The 15,861-nt window shown below is 33.0% G+C and overlaps 1 pseudogene; it reads left to right on the top strand.

The window, feature by feature from the left end:
• LOC107888076 (cytochrome P450 71B34-like) overlaps window positions 1-13,564 on the top strand; it is a 69,229-nt pseudogene extending 55,665 nt beyond the window's left edge.
• Window positions 13,565-15,861: the final 2,297 nt, after the last annotated feature.

Raw genomic sequence — 15,861 nt, 5'->3', positions numbered from 1 at the left:
TTCAACAAATTCTCATCTATACTCTAAATTACTTTCACCCTTGAAGGATTTAAGTTCTCTACTATTTGCTTCCATTCAAGTCTCTTCATAGGTAGCAATTGGTAGTTTAAGTTAGTGTTGGAGTTTTATTTATGTACAAGACAAAACTCATGAAATTTTAGGTGGAGGGTCAGGCTTTTGTAAGTTTCTTCTCTATTCTCATTTTGGCCCATTGTAGACAAATGTGTTTCTTCCCTTTACGGTTCCTTCTCTTTATTCCAACCCCATCCTAAATGTTATCATCATTTTTCCTCTCAATCACCCTATGCTTCCCATGCATATATGGGATTTTTGCCTCTTTCTTTTTAAGATACCTAGTCTTGCATTACAATTTGACACCTACCTCCCATACAATCGGTGTAAGAAGCAAGTTAAAAGGAAATTGCTACTTCATACTTATCATTCTCCCACGTTTTCACCCATGCTTAAAGCTTAAAGATTGGCCAATAGTATCTTGTTTGCCACCTTTCACCACCGATTCTTCGTTGCTTGATGACAGTTTAAAAAGAAAAAAGAAAAAGAAAAATCCCTTAACTAATGGTAGGTGCCAATTATATCATCATTCCAGTGTCCCATTACAAGATTAGCATTGCTTGGGTTAATTGCCACTTCCCACAATCATAAAGTCTTTCATAAAATTGTCTAATTTCTCTTTAAGTCCCTCATATTCCATTTCAATTTCCAATCTAGTTCTTGGCCACATGATCGAGTCCTATTTCCCTCCAATTAAATAATCTATTCAAGACCCAATTTAATACTATTAATAACATATAAAATACATCACTCCCAAAATAAATAAAAAAAGTTTCGTACTATTTAAAATTTTGAATAGAAGATAGATTAACTTCATGATAGATTAACTTCATAATTAGATTATTCTTAAACATATTGTGACACAAAAAGGAGGTGGACTTCTTCCTCAAAATTTGGACTAAATTCGAATTTGGAGTTGTCATTATTGGGAGGGCTTTATTTGAATATTATCCTAGTTCAAATAAGACTCGACTTAGACCACAAAACAGATAAAGACACTAGTGTTATATATACCAAAAGAAAATCTTCTACACTTCCAATTCAACCAGGCCATGTTGTAGAGCTTGGATTTGAAATTAATTTCTTTTCCATCCCTTTGGGGATGCTAAAATTGGAGAAATTAGGCATATATGTCGATTTTAAAAAATAATTAGGGAAATAGAATATTTTTTTTTGAAATTTAGGGAAATAGGTCAATTTGGGGTAGGGGTGACAAAAACACTCCATGCAGGAAGTGTTTTTTGGTGATCCACATTAGCAAAAAAAAAAATACTAGCTGTGGGATTAAAACTTGAAAGAAAAATAAAAGAAATTAGCAGTTGGATTGAAATTTGAAAAAATCGAGAAAAGATTAATAATATTCGGAAAACTTGAAAATCTTGGGATAAAATTTGCAATTCATCTTGTCTTTTCCATGGAAAAATTTTGTCATAAGAATATGAATCTTATGAAAGAAAAACTTTTAGAAAAATCCTTCTAGCAAAAAAGCATTTTTTTTATTTGTGAGTAGATTCGATCTTTTCCAACATTTTGAAAAATGTTTCATATTCGGTGGTAGCATTTCTTATAAAATGAATATTGATATGGAGAGGTTTTCAGAGTTAAATTTCGAGTAAAAAACTAGCATGTTGAGGAGAAGATTGTTGATGTTAAAGATTTGAAGTTGGAAAATCAACCCAACAAAGTAAATTAGTTCAAGTAAGTAAATTTGGCGTCGTTGTTTGAATTTGGTTAATGATTATTTATTTTTCTTTATAATGTTTTCATTTTAATTTTATAGTAAACATGTGAAATAGGTTTTTTTGACGAAGATGAGTAAACGCATTAGAGCCGTGATTTATTACAACGGTCAAATTTGTGACATTGAAATTGTGGCTATTTTTTGTATTAGCCCAATCTAACCAGAGCATCAAACTAAATGAACTTCAGTCAAGAATTGGAAGGAAAGTCTTTACTTCAAGTTGGAGAAGAATTTTGAGCTTGAAATATAGATATCTAATGTTATTGAACCTTGTAAGATATGATACATTTGAGCTCAAAGGTGACACGAATGTCGAGTTAATGTTTGATACATATTGCTCATGCTATACTAGAGTTATATGCCCAGTTTTTCATTGTAGAGGAAGGTGATTCGAGTTCAACAACAATTTTAGTTAATTTATTTCAAGAACAAGAAGTAGAAAGTCCAACCACACGGTTGTGTGGTGGTTTTATGGTGTTGTTGCAAATATCGTATCAGGGAATGCCAAAATCATTAATGGGAAGACATTCATTGATTTCAACCTTCGATTTCAACTTTTGATATAGTCGAAGTTAATTGGTGTAACACCCCTCGCCCGAATCGGTCGTCCCATCTAGGTATGGAGCGTCACAGGTTAACTTGAATAGAAAATACACATTTTACCCTTTTATCGAGAAAAGACCATTATCCATTTTGGTGGATACCCTCTATGCCGTAGTAGTATTCCTTTGGGGTTAAGACCACTTATATTTGAAAATACGTCTTTAGAATGACAACCTGCCAAATTTAAGGTTTTATAGATGCACAAATCAATCTTTGGCAGCTACTTAAAATCACATCAATAGGTCATAAATAATGTTATGTCGTCAAGGCTTCCATTTAACATACGAAGTGTTCAAAATAACATTCAATAAATCTTAATAGTTTCAAAATGGTAGTTTCTAATAGTTGACCTATCACCCCAAACAAATACATGTTATCCACATAACTAAGAAGGCTAAAAAATAGTAGTGGATTTGGCTATATCCCTTCCATCACCATACTTAACCTAAGAACTTGAGAGAAAGAAGACACTAGGTAAGTTCGTAAGAATTTAGTGAGTTCCCAGTAAGAACAATCTCACCAAGATTACAACCAGACATTAAGAAAAAGAAAGGCTTCAACTACTTTGCCATAATTGACAGATACATTACCCTAGTCTGTAGATCATCTAGCGGACGATACCACCATCAATCTCAGCCCATTAGCGAACAACATTGGTTTCTAAACTCATATAAGACATTTACAGGCTCATTTGTTCTTTGAATACGCCACTTGTGTGGATTACCATTTACGACCAATAGGCTTACTGTTTATGTTTTCATGCAACGTGTACTACCACATGCACCTTTTTATTTCACGTATCCTTCCCTTGTGCTAACTTCTGATCCCGGTTCTCAAAGAACTAATTTTTTCTAGTATCTCCATATCTGTTTATCTAAGCTATATAACATCTTCTTCATATCTTCCTAGCTCCCCTCCTTGTACGAACATATGAGTGTTCTCTCGCAAGGTTTGGGTTTTCACCAATCACGGTTTACATCTAAGTGTCATACCGAATGTAAACATTTTATCATGTGTCTTCTTTATCAGTAATACACAAAATCCATCTTATACCTCCTTACACCTATATGGATACGGAGCTTGAGAACCAAGGAGTACTCATACTATATATATATTAGGTTTTCTAGTTCTATTTAACTACATTTAACCATGCATGCATTGACTCTTTGATTGGGTTTTCTCAAACATGAACACCAGTGACAACTAACAAAATCACTTACCAGATTGTACGATATTTAGGAGTAAATGAATTAGCACAGTTATCAGACACAAGGTACAGAGGAACTCACCAGAATACATTACTTAGAGCTTTGTCTACTCTACTGGTTCTTTTCCTTTGTTACTAGGACTTTGTTTTGTTTCTTTGGCTAAAACAATAAAACAACTTCTTTAATAGTAAAAAATGACTAAACCTTCATGATTTAGCAAGAATTTATAGACATGCAAACAATTTTCAGGTAAAAGTTTCCGTCTTACCTATTATTCCAAGAAGTTCCTTCCAATCATTTCTTAAATTAGTTTCTGTCTACCTAGTAAAGCTTAAAGGAAGGTTTAAGAATTTACCAATAGACAACTAGTACAAATTTTTTCCTAGGCTCTTACAGTTAACACCCTTATTAGCAAAGAAGAAATCTTCCGACTCATTCGATGATAGCAAAGTCTATTGGAGAGGATGAATCAAAAATCTTCTCTCCACTTCCACGTTATCTTATTTATAGATTACCTACATCTAAATCCCAATCAAGATTATCTATAATCATTACTTATCCTTACATACTTCCACTAATTAATCACATCTAACGAGGCTCTACAAGTGTCTTAATTACTAACACGTAGCCTCCATTAGGATGCATGGTGACCTAAATGAATCCTACAAGCCATCGTACTTACTTAAGTGATGGCACTAAAACATGGGTGGTGATCTTATTAGGGGAAAGTCTATCTAATAAGGTCTTCACCCTAACTACAACCTCATTATCGCTCAGATACTCCGCAATCTTGGTGAAGTTTTTTGTAGCACTCCGCTACAAAGTTACCAACCTTATTTAGTCTAAGTCTCATAACTTATACAGGTTTCGCTGGCGTAGTCTCCCGAACTGATCCGGTTCTCCAACCAATGTGTGATAGTTGGTAAACCTAATGTGGAGACTCACGCACAACATTCTGTGAGTGCTTTTGATTTCAACTTCAAAATGTCATTGTTCTATGTTGGAAACACTTATATGAGTATGTCACTAAGTTACACTGGTGGACAATCCGTAAGTAATATTGGTTTTAACATAGGGTTGACAAGAACAGATGATGTTCTCCCTAAAAATTGCACCGGCAAAAGGACATCTAATCTGGTACATGAAACCGCAACTGAGGTTAATAACAAAGAGGAAGTTGAAACTGATGATGACCTAATCCAGGAGTTTGTGCTCGATATTTTAAAAATTACATTATTTCTGAACCAGAGGCCATTCCTACTAAACTAGAGGGGAGTGATTTTGATAGTGATGGTTTAGACAATGCTGAAAGAACTCAACTGGATTTTACTATGTATGAACCTCCACCTACATACTTAATGTCGACATTGATGCTCAAGATGGGCTAGAATTTCCAAAATTTCCTTATAGAAGATTGGGCTATACGAGTTTTTTTTACAAATTTTGGCGATTTACAAGTTGAATGAAGTTTTCTTCCAAAGATGTTATTGCAGTTAAGTGGTATAACATAAAGCATAGGGTCAATTTTCATGTTAAAAAATCGCATGAAAAGAAAAGACGTAAAGGGTACAATTGATCTGTCGTAATTTGATGTAGTAGATTAAACTAGTTTTCGCACTTTAGGAGCTTGAGCACAATAATTTTTGTTTCATTTTAATTATGTTTTCGTAGTTTTAGTTACATTCAATAAAGTGTGTAATTTGAGTCTTTTATTGACTTTAGGGGTCGAATGAGGCCTAAGGGTGAGCTAATAAAGTTTGTGAGTGTGTAGGAGACCATTATAAGACATACTAATTCGATATTGGTTGTTGTGTTGCAACATAAAGAGCTAGAGGTCATAACATAGAAGAATTTCAAGACTGCCTTCAGTGTCGCGACAAAGCTTGATGATGTCGCGACATAGGACCTGGTGTCTCGTGACATCACTTCTATATGGGAAATAATTATGAGTCAGGGTTGTTTTGGCTCGTACAATCAAACATTAAGCACAAGGACAGGAGCTGACCTAAGGTTAAGTACGACGACCACTCTAAATTCTATAAATAGGCTCATTTAACACATGTTATAGACGTCTTTTGATATTGTATAATTTTCTTCCTAGATTAGTCTTTAGTTTTTCTCTTTTCTTAGGTTTAAGTTTATTTCAGTTTTTGTTATCTACTTTTGTGGAAGAAATCAAATTTGTGAAACATAATCAACTCTGTGAGGATTCTGCACTCAATTCTAATACAAATTAGGCTTCTTCTAAACTTTATACTCTTGAATTGTTATTTATATCTACTAATTCTATCACGTTTATATTGTTTATGAGGTCCATGAAGAACTAATCCTCCTGTGAGGGATTAGCGAGTGGATGTATGATTAATTAACTATTTTGTAAGGTTCTCTTAGCGAATCAGTTGTTTAGGAAAGGAAGAACCTAAACTCTAGGAAGTCATTAAGGTGGGAATTAACCCAATTTTGGTATGGCCTATTTGTGAACACCTTAACCCTGAACCAGTCAGGACTATGAGGTCGAGAGATAAGTAGTTCTTGCTGACTCATTATTCTAGTGGAAGATCAGAAGATCCTACTAGGATATCGACTAGTTGATTGAACAAGAAAACTTGAAGTGATAGTTGATTATGATTACCGAAGCGAGCTAATCACGCATTCGTAGATTTGATATATTCTATTATTTGATTTCTCGTGATTTATTTATTTATTTTTCTTTCTTTTTTTATTGTTAGAATAGATCACAAAATCTAAAATGAAAATTATACAATACGAAAGATGTCCCTAACATGTGTTAACTGACCCTATTTATAGACTTTAGAGTGGTCGTCGTCCTTAACCTTAAGTCAGCTATTGTCCTCATGCTTAACATTTGATTGTGCCGACCAAAATGCCCCTAGCTCATTATTATTATTTATACAAAGGTGATGTCGTAACACACAAATGTCACAACATCGAGGACAGTATACTTTATTGATGCGTCATTGAGAGCACCAAAAATATCCTATCCCTATAAAATAATGAAAAGAATAGTATAAGGGAAGTAGGGTCAAATCCTTAGGGACCGAATTTGCACAAATTCCTGTTCCTCGAGATCTCGGACAGAGTCGTGCCCAAGAAAACCTGTGTACTTGGAAAAAATAAAAAAAAATAGAATTAAAGGGTTGATTGAATTGAAATTACGAAAATTAAAATTAAAATTGTAAAGATAAATAGAGTTGAGGGAAAAGAGTTTTTTATGGAGAGATTATAGCCTCCGGTTGTCTCGATCCTCCTTGGGCTCAATCCTCGACTTTTAGGTGATCATTCTTGAACAGAATAAGCTAGTTATAGTAGGAGAGGACGTTTACGACAACTAGCTCCACTTAGATTTTTAGACTTATGATTTAGAGGAAACTGACTCTAGCCAACCAACTTTAGCCAACCGTCACTTTTGTGGGACTGTCTTACACTAGATCATCACTTCTCAATGGCGAATGCCACGTCATTTTTTCTCTTAGGCTCAACAACCACTAACGCAATAAGCTAACAAACCGACTGTGCAACCTTCCTGAAACATACAAAGCGGCCACCTTTGCAAAAGTTGAAAATATCAGTTTTGAAGGGACATGGACGGAAGCGTTAATCCCGTAGTACTGAGAAGCGATGAATACTCGTCGAAAAGGCTAAGCGCGGATTCTAAGTCTCATGAACCCTTTTGGGGCATTTTGACATTCTTTGGCTAGATAAGTTTAGTGGCTCATGATTTTTGGGGAAAAAGAAATAAATGTACTGATAATGGAATTTTTATTGAATAATATGAAAGGAAATAAAGCTAAGCTTTTTGGGAGAAGGAGTGTTTACAGAAAAAGATGTGTGAAATTTGTGTCACTCTATCCCCTATTTATAGTATTAGGAAACCTGGTCTATTCCTAATTAAATTCTAAAAGATAAATACAAATAAATAAAGATAATTAAAAATAAATGAAGATAAAAGCTAAAATTAAATCTAATAATAATCTTTAACAATTATCCTAATATAATTAAAATAAAGTCTTGTTTTTATAAAATCTCTTCTTTGTACTTTTGCCCTCAAGTCATCCATACTTTGCATTTTCGGCACCACTTCTCTCCTACTTCGCACGCTGGCCCATTTTATCTTTAAATTCACGTTTTTTGCCCCTAAATTTTCTTTTACCTTTAATTTAGTCCCTAAAAGATAAAAAACCATAAATAGCTCAAATTAGTAAGATCATACTCAAAATAAATATGTAATTGATACATCGAGGACAATATACTTCATATTCAAGGTGTCTTCAAGGGTGTGTCGCTACATCCTCAGGATGTATCACGACACTAAAGGCAGTCTTGGAATTCTTTTATTCTGCTCCCTATTTTGTGACATCCAGCTCTCCATGTTGTAACATAGCGACAAGTATCATGTTAGCACGCCTTTTAATAGTCTCTTGCATACTCATGAAGTATATTAGCTCACCCTTAGGCCTCATTCGGCCCTTAAGGTTAATAAAAGACTCAAATTACACACTTTATTGAATTTAAGTAAACTTACGAAAACGTAATTAAAGCTTAACTAAAATGCTTCTGTTCAAGCTCCTAAAGTGTGAAAACTAGTTTAATCTATTACACAGAATTATGGCAGATCACATATCCGATGTGCTGCCAGTCCAATCAGTCACGTTTATGTCTCTATCTTCTAGGAGTCATCCGCTCTGATGCCCAAGAAAAAACATCTCCCCAATTGGACTTGATAGACAACATATTAGCCTTTCAATCGGTTTGCTAATTTTTTATTAGACTAAGGACATGTTTAGGTTCGTTTACTAATACAAGTTGTCTTTCTGTACTACAATCCGACCACTAATGAGCAACATTTGCTTCCATTTTGCTTTGCGTGCAAAAATCATGTGAGGATAATTATACAAAGTATATTAATGTAATCAATGAATTTTTTTTATTAACCAATTTGTTCAGAAAAACGACAAGTGTATATTGATGAAAATACTACACTTAGTGCACCAGATCCAACACTCTAAATTTTTAAAATTTTACAATTTGGTCCTATTTCGTACTTGGGTTAACAAAAGAGCTTTTGTAAGCTTAATTAAAACCCAGATTTGATTATTTAACATGAAATGAATATGATTAAGATTGAATCACTTGTGCATATGAACATTTTACTATGAATTTAATTGTAGTTGCTCCGACAACGACTGTAGCATCTTATAGCGCGGACCTAACGATCGGGTTGGACAAGGGGTGTTATAATACAATCTTCAATTCTCATATTAGAGTAGGGGTGAGCATTCGATCGAATCAAATGAAAACAATTTGAGTTAGCCGAGTTGACGAATCCTATTTTATCATTCTAAACTGATTTGAAATTTTCTCGAATCGAGTCAAGTGAGATGGAATTCGAATCAAATATATTTGTTCGAGTTAATTTAAAAAATGATTTTGGTGTTTTTTATTTTTATGTAATTTTTAAAAATACTTTTCTATAAAGTTTTAAAAAATGATCATACAAAGTAAAATTGAAGTTAACAAATAAAAGTAATTGATGAAAAAAATAAGTGGGCTTTGATTTTTGGGGGTAAAAGGGGAGAAATAAAATATTTTTGGGGGATTTTTATTTTTGGGAGTAAAAGGGGAGGGAGAGTAAAAAATTTTGGAGGTAAGGGGGATAAAAAATTTGTGGGGATTTAATTTTTGGGGTAAGAATGGAGGGACAAGAAAAAAAATTGAAGAGAAGAGTTGATGAGGCAAAAAAGGGGGCTTGTAGGGGGTGGTATAGTTTAATACTCGATTTATTTGAATTATTCGAGTTATTCGAATTCGAAAATTCAACTCGATTCAAACTTAAAATTTGAAAAAAAAAATCGAGTTGACTTAATTAACTCGATTCGAATAATTTAAAATTCATATTTTTTTTATTTTTTCGAGTCGAATCGAGTTTTGCTCAACCCTAAATTAGAGTATGCCATCCATTCAAACTGCAATACAAAATTATAAATTTCATTACTTACCTAATATTAGATTTTAATTCCTTACGTAATTATTTTTTAATTGAAAATTTCAAAAATTAACCTCCACTTTCTGAGAGGTGATCTAATAAAAATCGAATGTCTTCAAGCTCATTCAATATGCCCACATGACTTGCGCCACGTTCCACCTATTCAAATAATGTTATTCCAAAAATATAATAATGAAAAAATAATATGATAACTATATTGTTAAATAAATTTTACCTTATTACGTGTGGAAATTGATAAGGGAAGTTTACTCGATTATGTAAAAATGGTAAGTGATATTATGCCCATGATTGAAGGAGTATACAACCATTAATTTTAATTTTTTGTGCTTTAGTTGCTCGATACATATCTCAATACAATGTAGCCAAGATAGCAGATCCCCAACTAAGTCACTTGACTTCTTTTAAATCAATTAGTTCTAAGAGCCACCTCAAATGTACCGGTTTTGAGATTTATCTAGTATTAGAAGATCCATGATCAACCTAAATATGGATACTTGAGCAAATTATTGTCTTTCAATTGCACTAGAAGAGCTGTCGAGATGTGAGAAATTATCTTCTAACCATTTCAAGTCGAGTTGTCGAGCAAATTGCATGTCACTTTGTCTAATAGCTAGTGGAAAATTGGCCTCCAATCCCCATCGTGCACTATCCCCGAAACGACTGCCCCATCAATCGGTAGATCGAGTTGTAATGCTACATCTTCGAGTGTAGTCGTACAATCACCGCATAGAAAATGAAATGTGGGTGTTTCGAGTCCCCATCTCTCCCACAAAGCATTGATAAATGTGAACTCCAATTTAACCCCACCGAACATACGAGACACGTGGTGTTGTTGCACTTCAATTGTGTATATATATTTCAACAATTTAATATGTGTCCTAATTATATAAACATAATAATATAGTAATACAATAATATTAACAACATAATAATGATATTAATTAAAATAATAATAATATTTTCTTACCATTTGTAATTGGAATCAGATATGTGTTTGTGATTCAAACAAATTAGAGACATTAACATTTTTAAAATTTGTAATGTTTATCAAATTAGATAAGATTCATAAATGTATACAATGAGATTAACTAAAATTTTATAATATTATTAAATTACCACTAAATTAACAATTTATTTAGCATAAAATATATCGTTAAACCTTAAAAAATTTGAGAGAAAATTGAGAGATTAGGATAGAAAATTAAGAGAAAAGGAATTTGAAATTGAGAGAAAAAATGGATGAAATTTAATAAAGAAAATGATAAGTGTACGGGCTTATACGGGGCTAGAGTTTGAGAGCCTTTTCATTTTCCAGTTTCTAACAGTTGGTTCAAACATTAAAAAATCGATGGTCCATATTTTTAACCGTTGAGGATCCAACGGTTAAATTTTTTTTAAGTGACACAAGTAAAAACGTACCTGCTAAAGGTGTTTTTAGCACACTTTTACTTATGTGACAGTAAAACCCCAAATTGACCTATTTCATTAATTTTTTTTAAAAAAATAATCTATTCCACTAAATTTTATTTGAAATCAACGTATTTGCAACTCGCCGCCTAGGTTGCGCAAGAATTTTGTGGCCAAGAATCTTCTGATTGAAACAGCTCAACTGGACTTATCAACAAGTCTATTCACCGTCAATAGATACTATATAATGATTGTCGAGGGAATCTTGTTCGGCGGCCAAGGTATTGAAGAAACTCCTCTAGAATAACTTCCGCCTTTGCAGTCTTATTCCCCATTCTCCATAACAATGTTGCTAATTCCCTTTCTCTTATTGCTCTCTCTATTGCTGATATTCATAAAGACATTAACCGCAAAAAAGGGTAAACTTCCTCCAGGCCCTCCTAAGCTTCCTATTCTGGGTAACTTGCATCAACTTGGCCCATTCCCCCATCGTTCAACGTGGCAACTCTCGAAAAAACACGGCCCCATCATGCTTCTTCAACTCGGTTCTACGCCCCCCCTCGTGGTATCCTCAGCTGAAGCTGCCAAAGAGGTGTTGAAAATTCACGATCTTGAATGTTGCAGTCGACCTCCATTAACTGGCCCTAAAAGGCTTACTTATAATTTCCAAGACGTTGCTTTCGCACCCTATGGACATTACTGGAAAGAGATGCGAAAGATCTGTGTTGCTGAGCTTTTCAGCATGACAAGTTTCAGTCGTTTCAATCTGTTAGGGAAGAAGAGGTTGATTTTTTAATCGAATCAGTCTCAGGATCGGCTACTTTAGCGAACCCGGTAGATCTCAGCAAATGTTCCTTTTCGCTCACCGCTAGCATAATCTTTAGGATTGTTTTCGGTAAACAATTTCAAGGAAGTGAACTTGACAACGATAAGTTACAAAAAGTGGTATTTGAGGCGGAAGCTATGTTGGGAAGCTTTTGTGCCTCAGATTTTCTCCCGTACGTGGGAAAAGTGATTGACTGATTTACTGGTTTTCATACAAGGCTTGAGAGTAGCTTTCATGAACTTGATTCTGTTTTCCAGCGGGTTATTAAAGATCATCTTGATTCGGGACCGACCAAGGACGACGAAGAAGACATAGTCGATGTGCTGCTGAGAATGGAAAAAGATCAAACCCAGAATGATGCCATTCAAGATCAAATCAAGGCAGGGTGCCATTCAAGATCAAATCAAGGCAGGGTGAGTTAAAATGAGCGGTGCAGATAAATTAGAGTAAAAGTAACTGTGGCAGTAAGATTAGATACTGTAGCGAAACTGTAACGTGAGATAAAAAAAAGTAAATTAAACACACAACACCGTATCGCGCCGCGGCCCCAAACCCACCCGCAATCCTTATGGTAGATAACGAAACTTACCTTTTTTTATTTATTATTATTCATCTATTTTTTTAATCATGTGGTAAAATATTGTCTTTAAACCTCAACATTAGGACATCTTCGTAGCTGGAATAGATACTGCTGCAATTAGCATGATCTGGGAAATGGCAGAGCTAGCAAGGAAGCCAACAGCCATGAGGAAAGCACAAAATGAGATTAGAAGTTGCGTTGGGAAGAAAGGAAAACTAACAGAAAACGATGTTAGCAAGCTTACATACCTCAACATGGTAATTAAAGAGACTCTTAGATTACATCCTCCAGGTGTACTTCTTCCAAGAGAAACTATGTCCCAAATAAAGATTGGAGATTATGATATCAACCCCAGAACTAGAATCGCAGTAAACGTTTGGGCAATAGGACGAGATCCTGATATCTGGGACAACCCTGAAGAGTTCATACCCGAAAGGTTCATCGACAATGCAATCGATTTGAAGGGGCAACATTTCGAATTATTGCCGTTCGGTGGTGGTAGAAGAATTTGCCCTGGAATTAACATGGGAATGACTGTTTTAGAGTTGGCACTGGCGAACCTGCTCTACTTTTTTGACTGGAAATTACCAATTGGGATGAGGGAGATAGACATTGACATGGAAGAGAAAGTAGGTTTAACAGTTGGTAAGAACACATCTCTTATGCTTATTCCCATCAAGTATAACATGTAGGAAAATGATGAGATTAAGCATTGCTGAAAAACACAATTCGGAAAATAATTATGCACTGAGTCCATCTAGGAAAGTGTGATATTTGTATCAAAATGAATGGACGATACTACATTATAATCATTTGTTTCCATTTTACTTGTCCTTGAAATGTTGAAGGACTAATAATATTTTATCCTGATTTAACATATATCATGGACTTGACCGGAATATTTGTTATAACCAAATTGTTAAAAGAGTTATAAGGTGTTCATAATGAGCTGTGAATGTTTGATTTTGTATTTATCAACACAGTTCTTGTTGAGTATTTAGTGCCAACACTGTCAGCCACTATCAGTACTGGAACCTCAAGAAGTTTCCAAAGCAGTCTCAACATTGGTATGAAGCTTCACCATGTGATCTGCGACTTGATTTGCTTCACAGAAAGTTTGAATTATGTTAACTCTCCAATCTCGCGTGCATATATGTGTAATGGAACAACCAGTAATCCATATTGTCCTCGAATAAATCGATAGCCAAAAGGACCCCATAATTAAAAGTTAAAACTAAGCTCCATACTAAAACTAAGCTTATTCCGATATTTCTCTTCTAGCCAAGGACCCCACTCATCAATATGGTTCCTAAGGACACCACCAGAGGATGCGATGCCAGTCAGTAAATCAGCTGCTCTATCAATATTACTTGTGGTCCATCTATATATCATGCACTAGTTCTCATCCAACAGTTGTTGGATTGTGTCGCTTTGTGCCATCTAGTTGAGCTGTTGTGGTAAAACCAAGGTTTTTCATATAGGTTTGGTGCTCGAATAAGTTAAGTTATTAGTTTATCGGTTCAATCAATTTAACTAAATAATTTATAAAAATAAAAAATCAACTTACTTTTTTATACTGATTCACATGTCAACAAATTTAATACTTCTCTTCGAATCAGTATCCTAATTTGTACCGATCAGTCGATCTTGTTCAATTCAAATAACAATGGTTAAAACTTTTTACCCATTTTAAACTTCACCAAAAGACACTTCTATGAAAAAATTATCTTTGGAAAATGTAAGATTATTGACTCAAGGTAATCTTTGCAAACCAAACATGATTATATTATGCCAAAATTTCACATTACCCTTAGGAATTTTACATGATTCAAACCAAGTGCTCTATTAGCATATTATCAAGTATGCTACATTACTTTGTTTGATCTATTTGATTTGATGTAAAATTGTATCATTTAGTTTGTGAAATGTAAAATTATTTAAAAACACATTTTACTATAATTTTTTCTCATAAAATTTACTTCTTTTTCTTTACTATACACTGTAAAAATGTTGAAGTTTATAAAATTTTATTTTATTGATAAATAATACATGTAACTAGTAAACTAATTTCATATTTTCTTTATTAAATAAATAAAATGGGTAAAGAGTATAAGCAGGTAGGGTTTCTCTTGTGATCAAAATGACAAGAAAAAGAAAGAAGAAAAATGATGCTTTTTTTATTATTAAAATGTGTTAGTTATGGATTAAGGAGAATTTGAAAGGAGAATTTGATAAAAATGATAAAGTTATTATAAAAGTAACATTTTGAGTGAAAGTAATAGGCAAAATGTTAATTTTGCTCAACTAATAATAACAATACTACTAATAACAAAATATATATAAATGAATGTTACTTGTATGTCAAAGAACTAGAATTTTGATTCATTAGTTGTTGATGAAATCTTTAATATATCATTTGATATTTAAGTTTGATACAATTTTTTAATGTTGTATTTATGTTATTTTTTGGTTCAATCTAGTATTTGTATTTGTAAAAAATTATATATTTTAGTACCTAAAAATAATATTGTTAACTTTTTAGTGTTTAGTTCTTGATTTTGTCCATAGAATAAATTTAATGTTAATAGCAAATGTCATATATAATTGTTTTTAGGTCCGTTAGATGAATTAAAAAAATGTAGAGTCTCCACTAATCTTTTGTACTTAGGTGTGATTGGCCACCTAAAAATTACCTTTTTAATAAAAAATTTAAAATTTATTAAAAAAATTTAGTCAACGAAACAAGAATCTAATTCGGGAATACGGTTACGCGTGAAAAAAATATTAACACTCTCACAAAGTCTATTAACAAAAGCGATACTATTTAATTATGTGTTATCATTAACCATCAAATATCGAAAATAAGTTTAATATTTAAAAGAAATTCTCTCTAATAAAATTTTTGTTTTGTTTTGAATAATAAAAATAGAAAAAAAAAATTTAAAAATGAGAATCCCAATAGAAATCCGAAAGTAGTTCTCAAAATAATAATAAAATCATTTTATTTGTGAAAATGATATACTTTTTATATAAGTAATTATCAAAGGTCCCGACAGAAATTCGACACTAACATTTTATATTTAATAGATAAATAATCAAGCTAACATGGATATGGATAACTTTTGTTTTTCAAGACGAGAATCCCGAAAATAATTCTCAATAGAATTTTAAAAATATTATTTTGTTTCACAATAAATAATTATCGAGTGAAATTCCGGATAATAACCTTCAATATTATTATCGCATAAAAATTTGTCATATTATTTTTAAAAAATTGAATGATTCCGCATGCAGTATAAAAAATATAGATAAAACATTACCTTAAACAAATTAAAATTTCAACAAACAAAAATGTCCACAATATCATACGTGTACATGCATTAAACCAAGCAAAAGTAG

Source organism: Gossypium hirsutum, chromosome A03 (assembly GCF_007990345.1).
Source record: "Gossypium hirsutum isolate 1008001.06 chromosome A03, Gossypium_hirsutum_v2.1, whole genome shotgun sequence".
NCBI lineage: Eukaryota > Viridiplantae > Streptophyta > Magnoliopsida > Malvales > Malvaceae > Gossypium > Gossypium hirsutum.
Note: the sequence above shows the minus strand (reverse complement) of the source record. Positions and strands in the feature narration are given on the sequence as shown.